Below are 18,944 nucleotides of genomic sequence, written 5' to 3' on the forward strand. Positions count from 1 at the left end.
GGCTCTGTGCTGACAGCTCAGAGCCTGGAGCCTGCTTCAGATTCTGTGTCTCCCTCTCTCTCTGACCCTCCCCCATTCATACTCTTTCTCTCTCTGTCTCAAGAATAAAAAAACATTAAAAAAAATTTAAAAAAAAAGAAAATGAGTTACTACACACTATAAACTTAAAAACAAACAACAGAGACCAGAGACCAGTTAGGGAACAAGTCAACACTGAGAGAAACCAGAAAAAAAAAAAGATTTTACTTACCTTGTAAATCAAGAAATTAGTGGGGTACCTGGGCAGCTCAGTCGGTTAAGCATCTGACTTCAGCTCAGATCATGATCTTACAGTTCGTGGGTGTGAGCCCTGTGTCAGTTTCTGTGCTTACAGCTTGGAGCCTGGAGCCTGCTTCAGAATCTGTGTCTCCCTCTCTCTGCCTCTCACCCACTGGAACTCTGTCTCTGTCTCTCTCTCTCTCTCTCTCTCTCTCTCTGAAGAATAAAAATTTTAAAAAAGATATCAGTCACAAGCAATCAATCATTATGAAAACCAAAATTATACCTAAGAAACGAAGGCCCATAAAAAGAAATAGTATAAATGGGCTTTGTGAAAATCAAATAATTTTTTTCTGAACACGTGACAATCAATAGCAGTAAGACAAGGTACAGACAAAGAGACAATATTCAAAAATTGCATAACCACCAAGGGACCTGCATCCTGAATATGCTAAGAACCCTCGACAGTCAATAGGAAGAAAGGATACAACCCTCTATAAAACAAGCACAGCCTTGCGTAGTAAACATCCCATCCTAGAGGTTGTAGACACATTAAGTAAGGACAGGAAAAGACTCTTCACACCATCGACTGTCAAGGAAATTCAAATCAAGAATGCAATAGATGCCCTATGCACACATCCTGAGGGCTCAGGTATGGAGGGAACACTGGCAACACCATCCAGGAGAGCATCCAGCACACATGGGGCCTCAAACACTGTAGGTAGGAATGAAAAACGAACACCACCTCTGGAAAATCATTGGCTGTTGCTTATGACATTGTACATGGACAACTTAACATGTAACCCGGAAATACCACTCCCAAGTGTTTGCTCCAGAAAGAAATCCCATGCTCAGAAAATAAATGGTGTGTAAATATTTACAACTTCTTTCTTAGTGTTAGAAGCTAAGAATAAGGCAAAACGCTTTCACAATATAAAGGAATAAACCAAGTATGAAACTTCCATCAATGGGATGCTTTTCAGATAAATGTGACACTACTGATGCACATCTGAAACCAGGTGAAACTAAAAGACACGATGGTGGAGGGAAGGGCGGTAGTCTCATAATTACAGAGGTGGTGTGGCCTGGGACATTCACACAGCCAGACCATGGTGACAGTGATTTGGTTGGGCATTCTTTATGTCTTTCTGTTCCTCGCCACATGGTAAGATCCTCTGCTTCATTTGAGTGCTCCCCTATGTTCAACCATGCTCTGATGTATCAAGTCTCCACAGACTAGACCCCAGAACCTAGGACTCCTCTGAATGGAGAGTTGTTGAGGCCATAATCTGATATGTGTTCTGACAGGAGCTGTTCCCTCCACTGTCCCTGGCTCTGGCTCTCTCCTGCAGGTGAGGAGGAGTAGGTTCGGAATACTCCACTGAAACCATCTGTCTCCTGCACCTGATTCTCCCGCAACATGAGGCCCAGACCTTCCTCACCCTCAGCTGGAAATGAAGTCAGTTGCACCGGAACAGATTTCCACCTTGGTTTAGTGGATTGTTCCCACTCCCCCAATCCCTGGGAAAAATTCTGCAGCTGCAGGTGAGGACAAACAAGATTCCCTCCTCACTCAGTTTGGAAACTGAGGGCTCAGTTTAGGGGTGGGTGGCACCTTCATTTCCTTGTGGCTTGCTTGTCCTGGTGGCATGAGACTCCTGCCATACAAGTCAGGTCTGTGGCGACCAGGCTCCCAGCATCCCTAGTGGACTGTACCCACGGCAGAGTTTCCACCCTGGGAGTGTGGATGCAAACAATGTGTGTGTCCAAATCTCAGTGGCACTTTCTGGGGCTTGGCCTCAACAACAAACAGCTTAGGGTCATGACATCCTGTCTCTCTGGGAAAGAGTCCTCTGAACAGTAGCTGGTCACCGTGAACCCTGTGTATTGGCTACAACAGTCTGGAGGGGAGTTTGCAGTCAGGCTCAGTGGCACACACCTATAGTCCCAGATACTTGCACTGGAGTTTGCATTTGCTGAGCTGGGGTGGGGAAGGAAAGGCACAAACCTTAGCTCAAAATTCTAGCTTTTCCTTCTGTCAGTATATTTTCTGGAATAAATGTTTCTTCATGGGCTGTATGCCAACAAGGCCATTTACAGACACTGTAAATACATCATTTGAGATTTTATTCAAATTCCACTTAGTAAACATGCAATGTAATATTACTTTCAGGTGTAAAATGTAGTCATTCAGCATTTCCATACAACACCCAGTGCTCATTATTAGTGCGCCCCTGCAACCCCATCACCTACTTCCCGAACCCTCCTCCCACCTTCCATCTGGTAACCATAAGTTTTTGTATAGGTAAGAGTCTGTTTTGTTGTGTTTACATGTTCCATGGGTTAACCCTAAGACTCTTGATTTGGGCTCATGTCTTGATTTCATGGTTCCTGAGATCAAGCCCATCTTTGGTTTCTGCACTGACAGCAAAGAGACTGCTTGGGATTCTCCTTCCCTCTTCCCCTGCCCCTCCCCCATTCTATCTCAAAATAAATTTGAAAACATTGAAAAAATTGTATTTCTTGGTGTGGCTCTTCTCTCTTATTTGTCCCATTTCCCATTTGAGGTTTCTTAAATTTTACATATGAATGAAATCATATATTTGTCTTTCTCTGACTTATTTCAGTTAGCATAATACTCCCTAGCTCCATCCATATCATTACAAAGAGCAAATGTCGTTCATTTCAGGGTTGAGAAACATTCCAGTGTATGAGTATGAGTGTGTGTGTGTGTGTGTGTGTGTCTGTGTGTGTGTGTGTGTGTCTGTGTGTGTGTGTAGATATACCACATATACTTTATCCATTTACCAGTCAATGCTTACTTGGACTGCTTCCATAGCTGGGCTGTTTTTGATGGGGCTGGTATAAAAATAGAGGTACAATCCCCTTTAAATTAGTATTTTTGTATCCTTTCGGTAAATACCTAGTAGTTCAATTGATCAGTCATAAGGTAGTTATATTTTTAGCATTTTGAGGAATGCCCATACTGTTTTCCAGACAAGCTGCACCAGTTTCCATTCCCACAAGCAGTGAAAGTGTTCCTCTTTCTCTGTATCCTCACCAACACCTGTTGTTTCTTGTGTAGTTGAGTTTAGTCATTCTGACAGGAGTGAGTTGCTATTTCGTTGTAGTTTTGATTTATATTTCCCAGATGATGAGTGATGTTGAACATTTTTTCATGTGTTTATTGACCATCTGTATGTTGCATGTTGGAAAGTCTATTCATGCCTTCTGCTCATTTTTTAATAGGATTATTCAGTTTTGGAGTTGAATTTTATACTATACATAGAAATCCTGAAAAACTCCACCAACAAAAACTGGCTAGTCCTGATACAATAAACCATTAAAGCTGCAGCATACAAAATCAACATACAGAAATTTGTGCATTTCGATACACCAGTAATGAAGCAGGAGAAAGAGAAATCAAGGAATGATCCCATTTACAATTACACCAAAAACCATAAGATACCTAGAAATAACCTTCATTAAAGAGTTAAAAGAGCCTTACTCTGAAACCTGGGACATTTATGTAAGAAATTGAAGAAGACACAAAGAAATGGAAAAATATTCCATGCACATGGATTAAAACAAAAAACATTGTTAAAATGTTGATACTACCCAAAGCAATCTAGACATTCAATGCAAATATCCCTGTCAAATAATACAAGCATTCTTCACAGAGCTAAAACAAATAATTCTAAAATTATCATGGAACCACAAAAGACCCTGAACACCCAAAGCGATCCTGAAAAAGAAAAAAAATGGAGGCATCACAATTCTGGATTTCAAGCTATATTACAATGCTGTAGTCATAAAGGCAGTATGGGCCTGGAACAAAAATAGACACATAGATTAATGGAACAGAGTAGAAAGCCCATAAATGGACACATAACAATATGATCAACTAATCTTCGACAAAGCAGGAAACAGTATCAAATGGAAAAATGACAGTCCCTTCAACAAATGGTGTTGGGAAAACTGGACAGCAACATGAAATTCTAATGGAACTGGACCACTTTCTTACAATAAACACAAAAACAAATTCAAAATGGATGAAAGACCTAAATGTGAGACAGGAAACCATCAAAATCCTAGAGGAAAACACAGGCACCAACCTTTTTGACCACGGTTGGAGCAACTTCTTACTAGACATCTCTCAGACGCAAGGAAAACAAAAGCAAAAATTAACTATTGGGACATCATCAAGATAAAAAGCTTCTGCACAACAAAGAAACAATCAACAAAACTAAAAGGGAATGGACAAAACAGGAGAAGATATTTGCAAATGGCATATAAGATAAAGGCTTAGTATGCTAAATCTATAAAGAACTTATCAAACTCGACACTCAAAAATACAAATAATCTGGTGAAGAAATGGTCAGAAGACATGAATAGACATTTTTCAAAGACTTCCAGATGGTGATAAGACACGTGTAATGAGGCTCATTGTCACTTCTCATCAAGGAAACATAAATCAAAAGCACAATGAGATAACACCTCACACCTGTCAGGATGGCTAAAATTAACATGTTGGGAATGCAAACTGGTGCAGCCATTCTGGAAAATAGTGTGGCGATTTCTCAAAAAAATTAAAAATAGAACTATCCTGAGATTAAGCAATTGCTTTACTAGGAATTTATCCAAAGGATACCAAAATGCTGATTCGAAGGGGCACAGGAACCCCAATGTATATAGCAGCCCTATCAACAATAAGCAAATTGTGGAAGAGCCCAAATATCCATCAAGGGACGAACGCATAAAGAAGATGTGGTAAATATATACAATGGAATATTACTCAAGCATCAAAAAGAATGAAATCTTGCCATTTACAACAATGTGGGTGGAACAACAAAGTATTAACCTAAGTGAAATAAGTCAGTAAGAAAAAGTCAAATATCATATGATTTCACTCATATATGGAATATAAGAAACACAACATAGGGGAAGGAAAAATAAAATAAGATAAAAGCAGAGAGGGAGGAAACCAGAAGATATACTTAAATACAGAGAACAAACCGAGGGGAAGTGGGGAAGGTGGGCTGAAAGGGAGATGGGCATTAAGGAGGGCACTTGTTGAGATGAGAACTGGGTGTTATATGTATGTGATGAATCACTAAATTGTACACCTGAAATCAATACTACACTGTATGTTTAAGACACTTGAATTTAAATTAAAAATATTACAAGAAAATCACATTTCTTGTATTCTTGGGAATACCTGAAAATAGCAATCTTCTGCACAGTGAAGGAAACAATAAACAAAACTAAAAGGCAACCTACGGAATGGAAGAATATATTTGTAAATGGCATATCCTCAGGGTTAGGATCCAAATATGTAAATTTTTAAAAATTATTTTCACTTATCTGTACAGAGTGTGTGTCCATGCATACTTTGAGTGAGGAGCAAAACTCGTGTATTGTGGTAAGATCTCACTGAAACTGAGATCCACCCTCTTCCCTAAATGTTAACCGTACAGTAGAGTATTGTTAACTACAGGTGTAACGTTGTGGAGAAAACCTCTAGAACTTAGTCGTCTTGCATAACAGAAAATCACACCCCTTGATGTCTAACCCTCATTTTCCCTCGCTGCCAGCCCCTGGCAAATGCCACTCCACTCTGTTTTATTGTTATCAAAACCCAAATTCAGCTTCCTGTTGCTGGAAAGGTCAACGTTCAAAGTTTTACTTTTGGTGGGAAACTAATTTGAGCTTTATTCAGAAGGCCAGCCAGTGGTGAGAATGCATACTCACATCCAAAAGCCATCTCTGAGGGTTTCTCCCTGACGCAAGGGGTTTTAAAGGAGCAGAGCATACTTAATCAAACAAGGGAGTGCCATGGTTGATAACATCTTTTGATCATGTGCAGACTCCATGGTGCATGCTACCAAAGTTACCTCCACTCCCTGGCATCTCCAGCTGAGGAGGGAACCACACATGCATGGGAGGAGACTGCCAGAGGCCAGGAAAGAACCCCAATAAGGGATTAGAGTGGAAAACCCCTGGGGCTCACACATGGTCAGCAGTACTTTCTGTTCTCCCCAGCTGGCATAAAAAAATACTGAAATACAACCTTGTACTTCACCAAGCATCACATGGAATACTGGGAAATGTTTTCCTCAGTAAACTCAGAGGAAGCTTCAAAGCAAAAACCAAAAGAAACAAATTGCTTAAAAACTAATATCTAACCAGAATGAGACATGAAAAACGACAAAGCTATTTTTTTCATCACCAATAAAGGTAAAATTGACAATGCCCACCTCCACATACCAAGAAAGTAGGAAGCATCAGTCTCCATAATGAGGAAAGGCAGTCATCGATAGAAAGTGACCCAGCAGTACCACAGGACATTGAATTGGTAGAGAAGCTCAGGGTGTTAAATTTGCATATCCCATATTCACTAGCTTGAGGAAAGATGGAATGTGTTGAATAGAGCCATGTCTCTGGGTCCAAGTCCCCACCATGTCCATGTGAGCACTCTTGAACTGGCCCATCTGCCGCTTCCACATCCACCCCAGGTGAACTGTTGTGCAGGGTCACCCAATGCCACACCCTGGGACTGTTACCTAACCCCACAAGTGGCTTCCAGGTGCAGGGTGCTGGCCACCTGGCTCAGCAGTCTGTTCTGTCAGATGGCCTAGACCTCACTTTGCTGAGGATCCTCCATTTATCCACTCTCACTGGCAGACGTCCCTGAGCAGGGGCATGAGGCTGGCAGAGGGCCAGATCACGCTGAGGGCGTCCCTCTTGAAGTTTGCACTCTGGGCAGTGCTATCTCCTGTCCAGGGTTCTCAAGGACGTCCCTCATGGCGCTACATCTCCTTGAGGTGTTAATTACCAAGAAGGAGCTGCACAACGACAAGGGCATTCATATGCCTGGCTGGCTGTCCTTTAGCCTGTGTTTTGGGGAAAAGAGACACGTTATCCACATGCGGCGCAAGAAACCCTTTTGGTCCATACATCTGATGGTCCATACATCATCATTTTGGTTCATAAATACATCATTTTGGTCCATACATCATCTGCTGATGATGACTCAGGATGATCAGGGAGCCATGCAGATATACTACCCCTCCATGCCTCCAGACTGTTACTACCGCAGCTATCTGGAGGAGATTCCTCTTTCCATGGTTACCATGGACATGTGCTATCAGGGGCTTGAAGGTATCATGAAGTTGGATGGCATTGCCTATGAAATCAGACACCTCAGTGATTCGCAACATTTGAACACATTTTTTTCTCAGAGAGTGGCAGACACCAATGCAATGGGACCTACTTATAACCTGGGGTATAAGGGGCATAGGGAACACACTGTTCCTCAAGCAAATGCCAGTGTAGTGCTCAGGATCTCTAGTAAGTTGTAGTCATCCCATCACGGAATTTTGCTCTCAGACCCTAAACAATATATAGTGTGTTCAACCACGTGTCAAAATGTGCCCAATTCCTAATAAGGCTAGTTAGCTTAATTGACTCATTGTTTCATGGCATTCATGTAAGTTACTATATTGGTTTCATGATAATTTATAATGAGAGACATCCAGCTAACATGGGCAAATATGTGTTGCACCAGAGTCCTTTTTTTCGATTCTATGAGTCCAAGTGTTTTCGAATTCTTAAACCACATTCATCCTTAGTTGCAATTTGAGATGGATCCCATGAAGTTAATTTCAGTCCAGTTGTAAGCAGTATATGCCATCCACAAAGCCCCATCATGATAGGTTATTTAGGCAGACATTATTTACTCATGTCTGTCATAGCAAAACATCAGATTGCAAAAAAATATTGCTTTGTGGGTTGACACTGATGAATATGCTTGCCAGAAAAGGTCCAACTGCATTAGGACCCAATTCCCTTGTATACCTGAAGCTTTCAGTGAGTGTTCCTTCATTCATATGCAGCACAAAATGAGTGGCAGATTAGGCAAGTGCCTCTTCAACATCTAAATGGTGCATTGAAATAAAAGCCTGACCCACAATCATTTTGGAAACTACTTAGCTGACCCAGGCAAGAATTGTGACTGCAGATCCTTAGAGCAGTGCTACAGCAATCTGTGCTGTATGAGTGATTGTATTTTAACCCATGGCAACAAATGGAATACAGGCAGATGCTATACAGACTGCACCAACTCCGATGCTTGGACACTCTGCAGAACAATCGAAGATATACGTGATCTTCCAGAGTACTGCCATGGAGTGTCCTTCTCGGGCCCTGATGACTATCATATGCAAGATGGAACTGCGTGCACTGAAGAGGGCTGCTGCTATCATGGAAACTGCACTGATTGCACTATGCACTGCCAAGAAACTTTAGAAGAAATTCTTGGAAAGGTGAAGATGTCTGCTATACCATAAATCACAAAGGCAGCCTACATGGACACTACAGAAGACCCCGGGGAATTCAATGCTGAACCCTGTTCCCACACACACGTGCCTTGTGGAAGGCTGCAGTGTAGGAATGTCACACATCTCCCTCAGCTGCAAGAGCATGTTGGATTCCATCTGTCTGAGATCCAGGGTTCTGATGTTTGGGGCTGGATTCACATCGTAGCACAGGAACAACCCAGATTGGTCATGTGAGAATGGGTACTTCCTGTGCTTCTGGAAAGTTCTGTGAGGATACCTACTGCAATGGCAGTGGGGCTCAGCTGAATTATGACTGTATCCCAGAGAAATGCAGTCACAGAGGGATGTGCAACCATAACAGGTATTGCCACTGCCACATAGGCTGGGATCCTCCATGGTGCACGAACAAGGCACTGGTGGGAGCACAGACAGTGGACCCCTCCAAGAATTCAGTCAGTCAGGCAAAGTCATGAATCCATGGTATATCTCAGAGTGGTTTTTGGTCACATTTATGCCATAATAGCTGCATTCCTCTTTGTTGTTTCTGGAAATGTCAGAACTATAAACACAGAGAAATTTAAGGAAGAGATTTTTGGAGAAGACAATCCATAATTTAGCCTCCATGCCCTGAACAGCTATAGACAATGCATCTGGTGCATCTGTAAAAATACAGTATTTAGGCGGCACTGCTGACATCCACGTTTCCAAGGGACTGCGGGATACACTGGGGTCCTCAGGCACATCACGGCTCTGACACCAGGTCTCTCATGGGTCACCGACCAGCACTCTGAAATAAAACTTGAAAACTGCATGCTTGTGGCCTTTATGTAGTTTTTAAGCCTGTAAGAGCCCAAACTGAGCCTTAGTTTCTGGGAAGAGGACCTGAGTCAGAGCTGTGCCTTGAGCGGAAGTGTCTGGTTCCAGAATTAAGAGAAGTTGACACAAGCTCCTTTATTGGCAACTTCATGAGTTTTCTCCAAAACTGCGCTGTTGTGGACTGAAAAGTTTCTCATTCTCCAGGTAATCTGTCTTCCTTCAGTCCCATGTGGGTTCAGCATAATGGAGGGCTACCACCCACCCATACTGCCTGTCCCACACGGGGGTGTCTGTGGGCTGTGAGGGAAGGGGACTGGCATTAGGTTCCACCTAGCACAAGCTGTGCCTCCCTGGAGACAAAATTTCCAAATGTGGGAGACTGAGACCATGAGGCTGAAAGGAGCACCCCATAAATCAATCAGAAAGGTAGGCACAAGTGCCTATGGATGACTCTGGCATCCAGAGGGAGACCGGTAAATGTGAATCCCTGCTCTCTTTCTCTTGCCTACTTTTCAGTGAGTTTAACCTTAGATAAGAATCTGCCTAGGGTTCCCACTTTGGTTTTCCAAGCACCTTCTAGAATAACACAGAGGTGAGCCTCTGAAAGTTAGCGAATTCAGCCCCATCCGCTCCCAAGAAATCCTGTACTTGCTACCCTGTTTTCTCTGTCCTGATCATTGCGAATGTGGGATGGAGGCCTGCCCTTCCCTGGGTCCTTGTGCCCTCTTGTTCTGGGCTCTGTAAGTCATAAATCCTGTGCTTCCATTTCCTTTGTTGGGGGTGTACTGAAACCCCACCTTCAGTCACAAGGGGCCCACACATCTCATGTACCCCAAGCGAGAGCTCAGATGCCTAGGGAGCTGCCTGTCACCCACGGTGACTTGCTGTTGCCACTTCCTTCAGCAGGTCACAGTCTACATGTTCTTAATTCAGTACAGAAGCTGAGGTCCCACAATACATTTATCCCCAAGGATGGGATTGGGAGCCTAGCTGATGCCCCCCTACAATGCCTTAGACCTAAGAATGGCTCACTCATTCCTCACCCTCACGTCTCAGCTGCTATGGGAAGGAGCTGGTGCTTGCTGGTGGTCTGTAGCTTTGATTTGGGCTTATGCCAGGTGTTGCCAGAAACCCTCACCCTAAATTATCAGTGCCATAAAAGTTCAGACACCCTGCAGAGACCAACAAGCAGGCACCAGTCTGGGGGTACAGGGGTGTGTATTTCCTATTCACCTCGAAAGGAGGTGGACAGCGAGGACAGTGTTCCTAGATTAGTGTCGAAGAAGACACCAGCTTCTTGGTCCACTGTGTTGCAGCCAGCACCGTGGTGTTGTGCTTGATTAGCCAGCCCTAGCTAGTGATGGAGGCAAATCTACAAGAAGCATCATGGCACCCAGGGCGGAGGACTTGGCCAAGGCAAGCTCCCCCTAGTGGCTGCAATCCTCGCTGCTGTCGCCAATGGCTCCCCACTTGTCAGGTATTGAGTGGGACACCTCAGTGTGGGAGGCCACGGAACACGACTCCAGGAAGAGCTAACTTCTACCCCAGATTCTCCCTGTCACGATCCACTACACCTACATGTCCAAGGACCAGCGTGAGAGACAGAAATGGTGCCAGGCACTATACCATCATGGAAATGCAAGGCTTCCTGGAATCATTTGTCCAAAGGGAGGGAGACAAGGACATTGATTGGCTTTGTGGGTCTTCATCATTGGCTCCAAGATGTTGCTTACAGCACTTGACATGCTGCAGCTGACTGAATTGGTCCAAGACTGCCAAAGTCATCATTCACTGAAAAACTCAAAGTATCCACAGCCTGTTTACAGACACACCCTAGAGGAACCTCCAGACTTTTCACTCTATCAAAAGACCACGACAAGCACGCCAAAGCACAGGGCAGGAGACAAAGACAAAAAAAAAGGGGGAAGGCTCTGAGGAAGACATCCCCAAGCCCCCAGAGCTCACAGAGGTAGGAAGAAAGAAGCTCTGATTCCTGGGACTTGGATTTTTATGGCATGGCAGCACAGGCCCACTGGGAGAGGTCAAGCCCAGGTGACGCCATTCAACTCTAAGATAGAATGGGGACAATTCAAAGAGTGTGGGGTTTTTGTTTTTTGTTTTTGCCTTGTGTCATGCGCCCAAGATCCTTGACCATCTCCAACCTGGAGTAGAGACCCTTGACAACACAATCTAAGGAGCTCTTCATGAAGGACCACTCTGACCTTAAGGCTGTGCCATTACATTCACAGTGGGGGAACAGGACGACATAGGTTCCTGTCCACGTGACAAGAACCTGATCTCAGGGCCCATTGTGGAGACTTCCGGCGAAGGAGGGCCCGCGTCCATGCCGACCAGAACTGGTTTCGTCAGGACCCGCTGTGAAGGATTCACGAGGACTAGGGCCCACATCCAAACCCAGAAGAACCTGGTCTCCACAGGACCCCCTGCGGAGTATTCGGGAGGACTAGGGCCTGTATCCATGCTGACAAGAACCGGCTTCATCAGGACCCGCTGTGGGGGATTCGGGAGGACGAAGTCCCAGGTCCAAACCGACAAGAACCCAGTCTCTACAGGACCCGCTGTGGAGTCTTGGGGTGGACTAGGGCCCACGTCCGGACCGACAAGAACCCGGTCTCCTCAGGATCCGTTGTGGAGACTTTGGGTGGATGAGTGCCCACGTCCACACTGACAAGAACCCGACCTCCTCAGCACCCACTGTGGAGGATTCAGGGGGACGTGGCCCCACGTCCACACTGACAAGAACCCGGTCTCCTCAGGACCCACTGTGGAGGATTCAGGGGGACGTGGCCCCACGTCCAAACCGACAAGAACCCGGTCTCCTCAGGATCCGTTGTGGAGACTTCGGGCGGACAAGGTCCTGTGTCCACACCAAGAATCTGGCTTTTCAGGACACGCTGTGGAGGATTCGGGAGGACCTGGACCTGCGTCCACACGGACAAGAACCCGGTCTCCTCAGGACCCGCTGTGGAGACTTCGGGGAGATTAGGGCCCGTGTCCACACCGACAAGAACCCGGTTTCGTCTGACCCACTGTGGAGGATTCAGGGGACGTGGCCCCGCGTCCACACGGACAAGAACCCGGTCCTCTCAGGACCCGCTGTAGAGGATTCAGGGGCACGTGTCCCTGCGTCCACACTGGGGGACGTGGCCCTGCGTCCACACGGACAAGAACCCGGTCTCCTCAGGACCCGCTGTGGAGGATTCAGGGGACGTGGCCCCGCGTCCACACGGACAAGAACCCGGTCCTCTCAGGACCCGCTGTGGAGGATTCAGGGGGACGTGGCCCCGCGTCCACACGGACAAGAACCCTGTCTCCTCAGGTCCCGCCATGGGAGGAGCAGGTGAGGAGAAAGCCAGGCCCCGGGAAGAGGAGCTTCCGGAACCTGGAGGCTGAGGGGGGCGGTGTTCCCCAGACCCGGGGGGAAAGGACCCTGCGCGGCGTCGTGCGCGGTGACACCGTGTCCCCCGCGGGGCTTACCTCACCGGCGCCGGGCGGCGGGGCCGCGCGGCCGTGTTCCTGCTCCGCGCCCACTCGGTTCCCGCCGCTTCCTCATGCGGTTCGCGGTCCAGGAGCGGGGTCGGTCCCCTGGCGGAGCTTGCACTCCCGCCGCTCTGGCCTCGCGGGTCCCTTCAGCCTCCGCGCGGGGCGGGGTGTCCCTCCCGAGTCTGCGACGGCGCCGTGGGGAGTTCGGTGCGACACCCCGGAGCTGCAGGTCGCTCCGGGCAGGACAGACGTGCTCACGGGGTCGGTTCCTCCGCGGCCAGGAGCACAGAGCCGCTCTCCGCCCCCGTGCGTCTTCCTCCATTTCTGTCCCCAGTGCCCTGTCCTGGGACAGCAGGCCTGCCACCTCCTTGCTCAGATTTCCTCTGGGGCACGTCGTTCCTTCTGCGGCGGTTGTAAATGGCACCGTCTCTCCCTTTCTCTTTCCGACGGGTCGGCAGGAGCGTGCAGACGTGCACGTGGTGTGTGTGTGCTGATCTCCTATCCTGCGAGTGTCCTCGTTTATCCTTCCGTTGCCCTTGGAAATAACGCCGCCAGTTATGTTACCAGCAAAAGCGGGTTTATTCAGGAGTAGCGGAGAACTGCCATCCGGGCCCAGCAAGCTGTGGCAAAACCTCGGCCAGGTGGGGAGCACACGGAGAGGAACGCTGTTTCGCGGAGAAGTGAAGTTGGGTGGCTGGTTTTCAAGCGAGGTCCGCAGGAGGAAAGCAGGGCTGCAGGGCGAGCAGGCGCCTCCCGGGCGCGGCTGCAGGCGCGGTGGGTTTCCTGTAGGAGCCATAGGGCACAGCTTCCCCTGGTGGGGCCTGAGCCTGGGGCTTCTCTCTGCGGAGGGTTCTAATCTTGGGTCTGTAGCGGTGGGTTGTTCCGGAGCCTGACCCTGGGTGCTGGGCTCCGCCTTCCAGCCTCCCCTCCCCGCCTCCCGAGTACACTTCGGTGAGATGTCCCTTCATTGGTTTTCGCAGTTCTAACAGCTTATTAGTGGCGTCTTGTGGACAACCGGAATTCCAAATCCCACTGCTTCCGCTGCACCCAATCACGTGGCCACCAATTGAACCCTCCCACGTGCCTCTGGCTCACGTGCTGCCTCCTGCAGCGCCCGTGGCCTCTCTGCCTGGGTGAGCTGGGTCTGGGCGTGGGCGTACGTCACAGCGTTTGACCCCTCTCTTGCTTCTGTCATGTGGGGCTGACACGCTTGTTTGCAGCAGTACCTTACTCTGTGATTTCAGACGTGCAGTGAACGTGTCACAGCAGCGCAAATACACTTTACCTGGACGCTCCTTTCTTTACCGCGTTTGCCACTTCACACAAGATACTTTGGTGCGTTTTACCCCAAACAGGGACGCCCTGCCGAGAAACCACCACAGAACCCCAAATGACGAAATCCGTGCGTTTCCACATTAGAACCCAGACCACAGGCCCACTTCAAGTGTCCCCACCTGCCCCACTGTGAAATGTCTTTTCCCATTCTGATCTGGTTTCTTTTGGGGAAGTGCTCCTGAGACTTTCCCCTATCTGTGTAACCTGGAGGGATTTAAAGAGCAAGGTGGTTCCTGGGGCATCTGGGGTCTCAGTCTGCTAAAGGCCGAGTTCACTTCAGGTCATGATCTCCAAGTTGATGGGTTCCAGCGCCTGCTTCTGGCTGTGTGCTAACAGCTGAGAGCCTACAGATTGCTTGAGATTCTGTGTCTCCCTCTTGCTAACCCCTCCCCCTATCATGACCTGTCTCTGTCTCTCTTTTTCAACAATAAATAACAAATGTTAAGAACAAAAAAGAGCAAGGGGCGCCTGGGTGGCTCAGTCGGTTGGGCGGCCGACTTTGGCTCAGGTCATGATCTCGTGGTCCGTGAGTTCAAGCCCCGCGTTGGGCTCTGTGCTTACAGCTCAGAGCCTGGAGCCTGTTTCGGATTCTGTGTCTCCCTCTCTCTGACCCTCCCCTGTTCATGCTCTGTCTCTCTCTGTCTCAAAAATAAACAAAAGTTAAAAAAAATTTTAAAAAAAAAAGAAAAAAAAAAAGAGCAAGATGGTTCCTGAGTGGCCTTTTCTGGATGGCTTCTGTCACTGAGGATGTTTTCTGCATTGACCCATGTGTGACGTGTATCAGTCCTTCATTTTTAAATTCTGATTAAATGTACGTAACATAACATTTACCACATAAGTCACTTTAAGCATACAGTTGTCTGGCATTAACTGCATTCACACTGTTGTATATCCATCTCCAGAATGTTGTCATGTTCCCCGAGGGAAATTCTGTATCTATTAAACCCTAAATCCCAATTCCACTTTCCCCTCGGCCCCTACAGCCACATTCTACTTGGTGTCTCTGAGTATGACTTTTCTGGACACCTCACTTAAGTGGAACCCTAGTGTATTTTCCTTCTGTCACTGGCTCATTTCACTCTGCATAATGACTGCCAAGTTCAGTCGGTGTGCAGTTGTGTGTCAGAACTCTCTTCCTTTTAAGGCTGAATCATATTCCATTGTGTATATACTACATTTTGTTTATTTACTCACCTGTGAATAGTTACTTGGGTTGCTTCCATCTTTTGGCTGTTGAGAAGAAGAGGCTATGAATACGGGAACATAAATACCTGCTCAAGGCTTTGCTTTAAATTTCCAGATGTAAGTGTAGATGTGGAGTTCTGTGATAGCTTTCTGAGAAACCAGTATTCTCTACAGCCACAACATTTTACTTTATTTCTTTGTATGACAGAATAATATTCCTGTTTAAGGGTCTGCTCCAGGTTGTTTACCCATTTACACACTGATAGGCATTTGCATAGTTTCTACAATTTGGCTATTGTGAACAGTGCTGCTATGTATGTGCACATGCACTTTGTTTAAACAACTGTTTTCAATTCTTCGAGACATACATCTAGGAGTAGTATTGTTGGGCCATATGGTAATTCTATGTTTTTATCTTTTCGGGGAGGGGGGGGGGAAATTGCCAAACTATTTTACACATAGTCTCCACCATTTTACATTTCCACAAGCAAAGTTGAAGGGTTCCAATTTCTCAACATCTTTACCAACATTTGTTATTTTGTAGTTGTATTGATTACAGCATTTTTAGTGCGTGTAAAAGGGTATCTCACTGTGGTTTAAATCTTCATTTCCATAAGGATTATTGATGTTTAATATCTTTTCAAGTGGTATTCACCATTTGTATGATTGCACTGGGGAAAGATATATCCAAATCCTTTGTCCATATTAAAAATTGGGTTGTATTTTTGTTGATGAGTTGTAAAAACTCTTTATACATTCTGCATAACAGGCTCTTACTAGACAAATACTGTGCAAATATTGTCTTCCATTAGGCTTTGTCTTTTCACTTTGGGGATAGCATCTTCTGGTGTACAAAGGTTTCTAATGTTGAGAAAACTAAATTTATCTACTTTTTCTTTCCTTGCTTGTGCTTTGGTGTCATCTCTAACAGCATTGCTAAACCCAATGGTCATGAAGATTTATCTCGATATATTGCTTCCAGAGGTCATAATTTTACATTTAAACTGTTGATCCATTTTGATTTGAGTTTGTATATGGTGTGAGGTATGGACGCAGTTTCATTCCTCTGCACATGGATAGCCAGCTGTCTAGCACCCTTTGTTAAAAAGACCATTGTTTCCCCAATGTCATGTTGTCTGCTTTTGTCAAAATTCAGTTGACCAAAGATGAAGGGGATTATTTCTGGGTTCTCCATTAAATCTCACTGACCTGTACGTATCTTTATTTTTGTAATGTTTATTTATTTTTGATACAGAAAACACGTGAGGCCCAGAGAGAAAGGGAGAGATAGGAAACTGATTGGTGTGCAAAGGAAAGGGTTTGGATAGACCTGAGAATGATACATTTCTTTGACCTGTGGTTACTCGGTTGTCCTGTAACTTGATTATGTTCATCTAAACTCATAGAATCTTATAATAAACATGGTCATTTACCATATTTAAGTTACTTCTGTAAATATCTCATTACTTTGAATATTAGATAAAATTTTATAAAATTATTTCTATAAATACTTATGTCTTCACACTGTGTATTGTGTTCCTCCTTAGCTTGGTGGTTGTCTGATGACCATATAGAGTAGACAGATAGGATGGACCAGTTTTGTAGGGGGGACAGATTTAGTTCAGTTCATGAAAGTGACAGTTTCTAATGCAAGACTGTGGGGTCAAGAGGCTGAGATGGGGTGCAAAATAATAACATCATGGGAATGAACTCACGGCTATTGTGGAGAGAGTCTGTCATGTTTTACCTATACAGTTATTTCCCAAATGCGAATTATTATTAGGAGACCTGCCAACCTAACAAACTGTTGTTAAATCCACAGGAAATGAATGGAAGAGTCCAGAAGGAGGCTGGCAGGTGGTGGATGCAGGGAGGGAGCCTGGTGGGCAGAAGCCTGGTGGTTGAGCAAGGGCCTGGAAGGAGCTGTAAATGTTAGGCCAGAGGGACGATGATCCAGATCCAGGACAGAGGTCTTGTCCCTGCACATCCCAGAGCTCAGGACATCCTGGGAAGGGAGACCCTGGGAACAAATGGGAATGGAAGCCAAAGCCCCAGAGGGAGGAGGAATCTACAAGGAGGCATGTCCTACCCTATGTGGAAGCTGTATTCAGAAAATATTGAAGTCATAATTATTTATTTTGTATATCTAAAGTTGGTGTCAAATATTCTTTTCCGTATGAAATTATGGTCTTTTAAAAAATATTTCCAATAGTGGATAATTTCATTATAATACATTCATAATGATGTGAATCCTCTATAATGACTTTAATATAACATAAAAGTATCTATTATCTATCTATCATTTATCTACCCTCTATCATCCATCACCTATCCACTTGTCATCTATCTAGTATCTAGCATTCTGATCTCTATTTGAAGCCTATTCAGCTAACTCAGAATTTATCCTCTTGGCACATGCCTTCAGGACTATGAACACATTTTCTACAATTTCTTTAGGCTCCGGACTTTTAGATTCCAATGATGTCCAGGTCAGCCAATCCATTTTCATTAATGTGGTTGTTTTAGTGCCATTAACTTCTTACCTCAGATACTGATGGTCTCTGTCCATATCAGTGAAGAGTCCCCCACTTTTCTGTGACATCTGTGCCTCCTCCCTGAGTTAACAGCCCCTTGTGTTGTATGGGGATTTCTTAGGAGATGGAGACACCAGCCATGCATGGGAATCATATCTGCAGGTGACAGAAAGGTGTCCATGTCTTGGTGTCTGTGCACGTAAAGATGTCGGCACTGCTTCCAAGCTTTGCAGATGACTGAGGAAGCAAACCCCATCAGCAGAGAACCATCAAGATCAGAAGTCTCCAGGTGTGCTCAAGCTCTGCAGGTAGTTGTCAGGTGAGGTTAATACATCAGTGTGGAAACTGAAAGAAATATGATCCTGGGAACAAGTGTCCTTTGCTTGTTATATTTACACCAGACTGGACATCAATATAGATTTTTCCTATGCAGTTACGTGTGTAATGACTTAAAACTGAATGTATTTAAAGACTTGATTTGGAAAGTTTTCTGGAGAAAATATGGATCCCTTGAATTATCTTTTGGACAGATAGAGTATAGTGAATTGTGATCCACTCATTTGTTCACTATCTGATCAGAAAAGTGAGGCCATCACTTGACCTGCCTCCAACACAATTCATAGACCAAGTGTTGCCTTGACCGAGGACCAACAAGCCTGTGGATCCACAAAGAGATGCCCACAGGTGGACCTGGAAGGACCAGGGGAGCCTGACTCAATTTTTGTCCACTTATAAGGACATGCTCCCTCCCACACAGGCAAACTTCTCTAGATCTAGAGTAAACTCCAATCTCAGGGTGTGGGAGCCCACAGCTCTCTCCTCAGACAAAGCTGAAGTCCCTAAGGAAGGCAGAACTGTATTCGAGAAACAGAAGAGACTGTAGGGCCTTCCTTGTGCCTGGTGAGAGGTCCCAAAGGTGAGGGTTTCAGATGTCAGATGTGGGATGATGGGAATGGTTGTGACTGCTGGTGAC

General features: G+C 45.7%; 1 pseudogene; it reads left to right on the forward strand.

The window, feature by feature from the left end:
* The first annotated feature begins 6,960 nt into the window (after positions 1-6,960).
* On the forward strand, positions 6,961-7,900 carry LOC147579583 (disintegrin and metalloproteinase domain-containing protein 26A-like; annotated as a pseudogene).
* Positions 7,901-18,944: the final 11,044 nt, after the last annotated feature.

The sequence above is a fragment of the Puma concolor genome, chromosome B3 (assembly GCF_028749965.1).
Source record: "Puma concolor isolate L17-30 chromosome B3, mPumCon1.1.hap2, whole genome shotgun sequence".
NCBI classification, from domain to species: domain Eukaryota; kingdom Metazoa; phylum Chordata; class Mammalia; order Carnivora; family Felidae; genus Puma; species Puma concolor.